The sequence below is a fragment of the Dioscorea cayenensis genome, chromosome 17 (assembly GCF_009730915.1).
Source record: "Dioscorea cayenensis subsp. rotundata cultivar TDr96_F1 chromosome 17, TDr96_F1_v2_PseudoChromosome.rev07_lg8_w22 25.fasta, whole genome shotgun sequence".
Taxonomy (NCBI): Eukaryota; Viridiplantae; Streptophyta; class Magnoliopsida; order Dioscoreales; family Dioscoreaceae; genus Dioscorea; species Dioscorea cayenensis.
The window spans coordinates 17104363-17113625 of NC_052487.1; positions in this window are offsets into that span (position 1 = coordinate 17104363).

Sequence of the window (9263 nt, forward strand, 5' to 3'; positions counted from 1 at the left end):
GTGAGTTTCAAATTTTCGACGAAAATGCCCTTGAATGGAGAGTCGTACGCAGCCCATCCCGCCGATCTGGAGAGGAAGGCGGCTCTTCCGTAGGGTAACCCCGAGTATTTAATTTATCGAGCCGCTTAATTGCTTTTTCTCAACTCACGCCTTCGCCCTTTCCATCCGCTCCAGTTGTCCTCATCGCCAAGCCCCTCCGTGAATTGGCATTTCATTAGCTTTTCCCTTCCACCCAGGATCTCAAGGAGAAGTCCCCGCAACTACTTAGCATTTCACTAAATCTAACGTATCAAAGACGGTATACTGCGTTAACTGCTCAGTACAAAGAAAGATTTTCCTTTGCTTTGTGCTCCTGCTTTTTGTTGGAAGATATCAAGTCCCACAGGGATTTCTACTGGTTTTGTTAGTCCAAGAATTTCTGCTAAGGTTTTGTTTTGCTTTACATGAGATGCATACACTACATCGAAATAGTTTTTTCGATTATATGATTTTAATATTTATAATGTACATTTCCCTGCTTGCTTGATATGGTTGAAGTATAAACGAGGTTGACGCTTAAGAAATGAGATGATACATAACATTTGTTGTCTCGCTACATTCTCGCCTCTTTAACAAATGGGTCTCGCTAACATTTTATATCTCTGCTTAACCGAGCCACCGCTTAAAACCTTATACGCTTAAACTTTTGTCAACACCGCATGTTGAATGCCATATCAAGGCAGTAAGCCAGGATTATGGCGGTCAACCTGGGCTTAACATGCGTTGCTGGCCTGACACCGTGGCTGCGGAGACCTTAGTCGACTGGAAAGTTACCACGCACTCGACACCGGGAGATTATTCAAGGGACACCTGCTTGTCGCTGCTTTCCATCGAAGCCGAAGCCATAGGCCCAGAGAGGGCCCTTCTTGACTCTTCGCAGCTGCAGTATCGGGCCGGTCGCATCTGGGACAAATCTCGCTGTGATCGGGAGCCCCGCCGTAGTTTCTGCACCTCAAGACGCTGCCCTCGCTTCGTCTCGCGGCGATGGCGACGCAGCTGGGTCTTTCAGTAAGAAGAAAACCGTGTCATCGCTCAAGGGCGTGCATCTAATCAAAGACCCACGAGGTTACACGTAGACTCCACTGGCAAGCGCACTCAGCGCAACTTGTTCGGCTGCAGAGCAGCAGATAATTTTGTCAAACTCCCGATGGGCGCACTCATGCCGGGACAGCCCCTCTTCCCAAATACATCATGCTCGCTCGTCGAACCGGATCGCTGATTACGCCGATGATCTGCTCAGCCCATGGGGCGACACGCATGGGCGCGAAAGCGTACGTTGCCATGGAGGATATTCCACAAGCGGGCCGCCCGAGCGCAAGAGATACAGACGCGACCGGAAGTCAGCACAAACACAGGTAAGACATTATAGGCGGTCGTCGGCCGCCGGCTTTAACGTCCGCTTCACGAGCCGACTCGACCGGGAAGAAAAGTCCGCTTTCGCAAGATCCCAAGGACGTTGTATACGGTGAGTACGTCTACCTGAAGCAAGCGACTGTGAGAAACGTAGCTTGTCATCGCAATGGAAAAGAGAGGTATTAAAATCATGGACAATAAGTTTAACATAAGTCTTAATGCTTTAAACATTTTATTTAGCTGCTAAACTTTAGTATTTACCGCTTAACTATTATTCATACCGTGCTTAACATTTTGTTCTCCTCGCTTAATTATTATAATCTCCTATAACGCTTTAAATATATAAACACTCGCTTAAATATAGTTTTTATAGTTTAAAATGAATGATCTCTACCAAATTGTTCGTTTACATATGTTAGTTTCCTCGAAATGGTTCCCGCCGAACGCCGAAGAAGAACATTTGTCGGGCCAACCGATTTCGCGATGGATGCCATCGTCTCGAACCACTTCGCTCGAGGGCGGTGGATGAGAGGGCAGCCTCTATCGCGGCGCTGGCGGACGCCGCTCTCCTCACTTTCCAGCTCACCACGCCAAGACAAAAGATTCCTCGCACGCATGTAGAAGCCCTCCCCTACCTCAGCAGATCAGAACAACACCACCACGACAACGACGCCCTCCGACTCACGGCAGCCTCCTGATCGCGAAAGTAAATCCACCGGTGACATTGGGCCAAGATGTCAACGCTAACTCTGGCGCAGCATGCCGATATCGACGACCGAAGCTTTCGCTTTGTCGCCTTCAGTGCAGAGGCTGCTGGAAGCCGACGTTTGCCACAATCGGCCGCGCCATCCCTCAAAGAAACTCGTACACCGTGACCTAACGAAGGCGCCGAATTTCGACGTATCGACGGCGTCATCGGAAGCGCCATTCCATATGCCAAGCATCTCAAGAGATCTTGGCGAAAGAGAGGAGAATGTAACATCGCCTTGCTCTCCACCGCCGGCTGACGTATGAAAACAATATCAACACCATCGCGAACATGCCGCGCCGTAGTTCCGCCGCTGATGACATGGACACGATGGGCGAGGACATTCGAGATGATGTGGCTGCTGTCGCTGGCTGAGAAGGTCGCGACTCTCTTCGATGAAATCGCCGACCCGCTGGAACCTACCGCCGTAGATCGCGCATCAAAGATGGACACAATCCTCAAGATCACACGTACAAGGGGCGCGCCTCCCGAACGATGTTGTCGTACGGCCACGGGTTGAGAAGATCGCTTAACTGCTGCAGCGGTGTGCGGGCCGACAAGAGGCACAGCCCAAGCCGCACACAATCCCACAACAGAACAACCATGTAAGGTGATGTTCCGAGCTGATGTCGCCGCCATCGCCCCTTCGCATCAAGGAAGATGCCATGAAGACCCCACCGAGCAACGAGAGATGACTCGCGCTAACTCGTAAAATTGACTCAGATGCCCCGGAAAAGCTTTTTATCTCAAGAAGAAGAAATGGGTTGGCTCGAATGTTTTAACAAATACGGAAGTGGAGTCGATGAGGATCTTTCCCCAACCGCCCATGGATCGGGTAAGTGTAACGCTTATGTTATTGCTTTAAAGGGTTTCTTATAGTGTTTAACTATTTCCAATAGTGTTTAATACCTTTACGTTATCATTTAAGTTTTCTACTTATCGCTTAATTATATATAATATCATGTAAACAATTGATAATATCATTTAAATACTTACAACATGGTCTTATTATATCTGCATTGCTTAACCTCGCGACTGCTGCAGGAAGAACGATCACCGACCACACGCCGATGCTATTTATTGACACGCCGCTGGAGGGGCGAGACGGTCACCCGATGATGTGATGGACGCCGATGCATCATACAAAAGTCACAGCAAAGAGCCATATCTCAAGAGGCGCGCCCATCACCGTGTATTGCGTCACATGCTTACGCGAAGCGGTGTCACGACACGACACATCTATGGCTATGATCGATGCCGCGGCGCAACTCGCATGAAGTTCAAATTGTCATCCTCCCCGAGTAATCATGAATGGCCACTTCCACGTCGCCGCCCCGACAATGATAAACAAGAATACGGTGATTATTCTTCATGTCCGGGTACGATAAGGGATCGCCACTGACATGGTAAGTTCTTTAATTATGTCCGACATACTCTGCTTGGTATTTAAACTCAGTATTCTAATCTCGACTTGCATATCTCGACAATGAATCTATTCGACCTTTGTGTCGAGAGCATGGAGTTCCCAGTGAGTCTGGCGATTGTAAAGTACCCGCTGCAGACGGCTACGTAAAACCCCACGCCAAAAACAAGGAAGCGCCGATCGCGCCTGGCCCACGCCATTAGGTTTATCGAGCACCATCTAGGGCGAGAAGTTACTGGCCACCGCAGCATGACGCTCTTACCTCGACACGGATATTACCCGGTGATACTTAAGGAGGGGAGGGCACTGCTGCCCATGACAAAGGGGGCGTCATAGCTGGTTAAATTTTGTTTTTGAATAACATGTCCTCGTGATATCCGACTCACACTTTTTCAAATGTAACTGACAAATTCAATTCATTGTTTTCGTGTTCAAGAACATGACTTGTATATCTTAATGTAAATTTTGTTTGTTTTGAATCGTAAAGCGTGTTAAATTCCATCTCGCTTTTTATTTCTCATTGTTTAATTTACGCTTGTAATTGTGTACATTTCACTTTCATTGTTTAAATATACTATATATCGCTAAGTAAACATCGCTTTTAAATATTTCAAAATACGGTAAAAATTCGCTTAAAATAACACTGCCTCGCTTTTAAATAAATGCACTCATTGTTTAAACATCGCTGAAATATTTCAAATTGCTAATCGCATCCGCTTTAAAATAACAACGTCTCGTAAATACATTCAATTCGCTGTAAAGAGTAAGAGTTTAAATGTGGAAAGGTTCCCATCAATACACAATGTTTCGCCATCGTCGGTTTATTAACAATGCCTAGTCGGGCTGACGCTTTCATTGCAAGATCGCCGATCGTGACCGATCCTCGCGCAGACGCGAATGTAACTCGCGGGACATCAAACGCTGCGACTCGATCCTCTTCGCCTAGGGCCGCCCAGTCGCCTTCTAGTCACAGCGGTCGCGAACGAAGCTCACGATTTCCGCTCAAGGCCCTGGCTATCGCCGGGCTATGGGGAATATAGCTTCCCTTGTACGTCCCGCTTGTAATTGTCGACGGTGAAGCACCGCTAATAAATCGATATATCGCTGGTATCCTGCTTGTATTATTGTCACGCCAAGCATGTTCGCAAGGGATACCATAAACTTAAGCACCTTCGACATGAACAAGTTCCGATGGCGAGATCCACGTAGTTGCTGCATCGGGTCGATCACTGTAACGATCATCGACACAACGACCAACACGAAGACTTCCGCTATCCTCAACAATGATCTCTAACTTCGAATGTATGTCTGGGCATAAGTAGCTCTCCCATTTGGTCGCTTGCTCACGCCGGTTACATAACATGCGCATCAACTTGAAGTCGGGTAAATAATGTTAAACAAAGACGATTGATGGTTAAATAATTCGATCAACATGTTTAAACATTATTGTAATTATTTAAACGAAATGATTAATATTTAAAAGTCGCACAAGTGTAATGAAACAAAAATTGAGAATGTTTAAAGGGTAATACTAAATGTTAAGTGTAAACCAACATTCGCAGGACCTTATGGAGTCGACCATTTTCGCTCACCCAGAATGACGAGCTTCCTTGATCCAAGCATTGAACGACTCATGACGCTCAATACATCTCACCCCAACGATCACCTCCGAACAGATAATTCGACCAATGTGCCATATCCGATGTATTAATCAACCAGAGTGATGAGCTTCGGGTGATACGCCTCGCAGCTCATTCACTAGATATCGAAATCTTTAGCCGTGGATGCCCACGCAATGCGGAAGCATATGCAGACCAGCACTCCTCCCTCAATGCCTTCCCAAGTCTCGACATCGCTTTCATAAAATTGGTCTCCAAATGTCGAAGGCGACGCACGTGTGGCGAAGAAGGGAAGACTCGCAATTGCGCTCACAAGGCCCTTGGACCTGTCCGACACAAAGGTAATTATCTCATGATAATCTCCACCCTCGTGATAAAGGCATCGCCTAACTTAGATATGAACCAAGTCCAATTGACATCGGTCTCGCTGTCGACTCATACCCGAAGGCAACGTGGAAAAAACCATTGTTACCATCTTTCCTGTGGCACCGAAAGAGTGTACTCCCGATATTTTTCCAAGGAGGTGGGTACCATCGAGAAATGCAGCCGCCCCGCAAGCCCTCTTGAATCCCACAATACACGCTACCGAAAGAAAGAATGCACGTTTAAAACGATCACCGCCTCTCTCCACGATCGCAACGCCGCGGATTTGTCTCACCACCTTATCCACATACCAAAGCAAGCAGATCATAGCTGGAGATGTCACCTGCCGTCGAGGACCACCCGGGCATGCTCTTTTCCCAACCAAGCCTCGCTTGTATGGTATGTGGACACCATGTTCCCATGAACATGTCCTTCCCGAATGTCGACGGCCTCGACAAGGGACGGTCCTCGAGCTTCGAATCACTCGCATGGCTAACCCATTTTTGGGACGCTTTTGGATGTCGACCTTAACCTATGCCACCACCGCTAAGTGTGTGACGGGTTGATTGTCTTGATTCAAAAGTATTTTTGTTATACTCTTTGATGCATGAAGGCGCCAACGATAAACCATCGGCGACAAGATTCCACGCTCACTCGATGTTTTTCGTTTTTATGAATTTAAGTCAAAATTCCTTTGATCGCATGATTTGGGCACATCCTCGAAATGTTCGACACCGATCAAAACGTTGTCCAATATCCAACGACAACACTTCGAATGATCCGACGAGGAAGGAAGACATCCCACACCGCGCGGGTCACCATGGGGATGAATGAGCACTCGCAGAATCTGAATTCTCCCGCCAACACTTCACCAAATGAAAAGATCAATATGTTAAGCTGAGAGTATAATGTTTAAGCGATAATGACAATAGTTAAAGCGTTAAATTAAATACTTAAGCAATTAACTAATAACGTAAAGGACTAGTATAATATGTTAACCAGTGACGGACATATTTAAACAATAATGACCCCTGCAGACAATCGGAATAATTAAAAGAAAAAGGAACTTACAACGAGTAAAACCTCGCTTTCATTAGGATTCGACAATGGCACATTTCTCGCTCCCGACGACAAGATCAACTACAGAGACATTTGAAGATGGAATGGGACGTGACACATCCAGCTGAAGTCAACATCGCTTTTCGACTGAGCAAACCGCTTTTATATCCATCCGTGTGATGAACTTAACCCCGACAAGAGAAACTTCGAGACCCCATCGCTCACATATATCTCAGCTAACACCAACTCCCAAGAAGTCTGCGAGCAGTGAACATTAGCACTCTTCCTCCCCATCAATCTAGCAATACCACAAAAACTCTCAATAATATATCGTTCGAAAACCAAAATCGTATAAACCAAATGAAATGAAGAACAAAAAGAAGACGAAGAAGAAGAAGTAGAAGATGTAAAGAACAAACACAGCATGTAAAAGGCAAACAAAAAAAGTGCTACGATTGTACGTGATAGAGGTTAGACTAGGCGTGATGTGATTGGGCAGTATTTTTTCCCTCCATCCCAAGGGCAAAAAAGGGAAATATATGTCATCGTCGCGAGGAAGACATATCGATCACTCGCTCGAATGAAAGTTCTCAACTCAACATGAGTCTCGTGAAACGCTCAAGCTTTTTATGTTTTAAACGGATACATATAGTGTTTAAAAATGGTTAATTGTTTAACTAAAAGTCTATATCATTTAAATAATATGTTATTGTTTAAATCGAATGCTTTTCACCGACATCAGCGTTGAAGATGGGTACCTCCGGGTCACCTGCTTTAAACATCTTTACGTATTTTCTTAAACACCGTTGTCATTGTTTAAAAGAGTAACTTGAGTAGTGTTTAACTTTTTCTATTGTTTTACACCGTTGTCATTGTTTAAAGAGTAACTTTTCTTAAACACCGTCATTTCGCTTTAAAACATATTTACGTATTTTCTATTGTTTACAATGACGCTCTTTTGTTTCCCACATTGTTTGTTTTTTTACTAGGTCTATGTTTAAATTTCGTAAGTTCACAGATCAAATAAGCTTGTTTCGCTTTTATTTATAAAAAGATTTTACAACATTTACAACATTTACAACGTCCGGCCGGACTTTTGGACACTCACGACTCGACCCTCGTATAACGAAAACAAGTGTCTCAGACATTCGAACGCTCATACGGCCATTTGCATAACATGCGCATCAACTCGAACTCGCATAACGTACTAACATTAAAAAGGTTAAACAACACACATTCATGAAAAACGACTATTGGGCGATGTGTCGTGGTCGGACTTAAACGAAGATACTCGATAGTTAAACACGTAGCGTAATAGTTGTACAATCGACGTAATGTTCTTAAAATGGTAACTGAAAGTCTCAGTGATAAATATCAACCTCGTCTTAAAGGATGTTTCCCTCGATCTTCCTCCCTCTGAGAATCCTCCGCAATCACGAACACGTGAAAAAAATTTCTTTTCTTACCCAAGTCGAAATGCTCAGCTAATTGCTTGCCTGCCATCCACGGTCAAGAATCCTCTCGCGATTCGTGCATTATGAGAGCATTTCGACTCAGGTGAAAAAGATAGTTTAACTTGTTGCGTGATCGCGCTAAACGATTCTCAAGATAAGGAAGAAGGTTCACGAAAACATCCTTTCGTGACAGAGTGGTCATGTCCATGGGAAGAGGAGGACGAGGAGGAGGAGGAGGAGGATGATGAGGACGACGAGGGAGTGGTTGTCCATCTGGGAGGGTTCTTTCCGGTTATTTATGGTGTGAATTCCACTAGCAGGTCGACTCTTCATATCCGAGAAAAAAAGTTAAACGCATACGATGTCCGACATCGATCGATGAGAACGAACGGTGTTCTGAAAATTATGTTACTCGGCATAAATTTTTAATGCCGCTATTAATTCTTACGCACGGGATACCATATCCTCGCTACCCGCCACGTGCCACCCGCCAAAGAATTCGGATCAAACGAAAAGATCACCGCTTTTACGCAGAGACTTTGAGAATTTACACGTTAATATGAATAGTTATACATGTAAAAGACAACGTTAAAACCGAGATGGGAAGTATTACACTGATATGATAATTATTAAACATGTTAGTAAAATATTTAAACGTTAAACCAAGCGAAAAGCCCCTTCAAAGAGTTGAGCACGATGCTGATTTAGTGACTTCCTTTCCCACCATTTTCGAGCCTAAAAATGGGATTTCACAACACTGGACCCATTTCGAAGTGAGCGGTGAGAGTAAAAGGGAAGTTAAACACTAACGAAGCATCGTCCGGTGTGCAAATAGGAGGGGTTTTTGGGAAGTTTTGAAAATTACGAGTGAGAGTAATTTTTCCCTATTAATAATAATAATAATGTTTCATTACATTTGTTTGTAGGGTAAAAAGAAGATGCATCCCGTATAGAGGAAAATTATTAATTTATAAACAAATTATTAAGTAATTAAATAATATCTGTTATTATGTATAAGTTTTACTATTTTTATATTCTTAATAATGCATCCCTTATCACTCCACTTTATGTACAAACTTTATATTCGTATGATACTAACCTGTAACCTCACTATATTATATTGTTATTAAATTTTATTTTTATTTGGTGATCCGAATTTATAAAAAAATAAATAAATATCTATTTATATATTTATAAGCACTCGC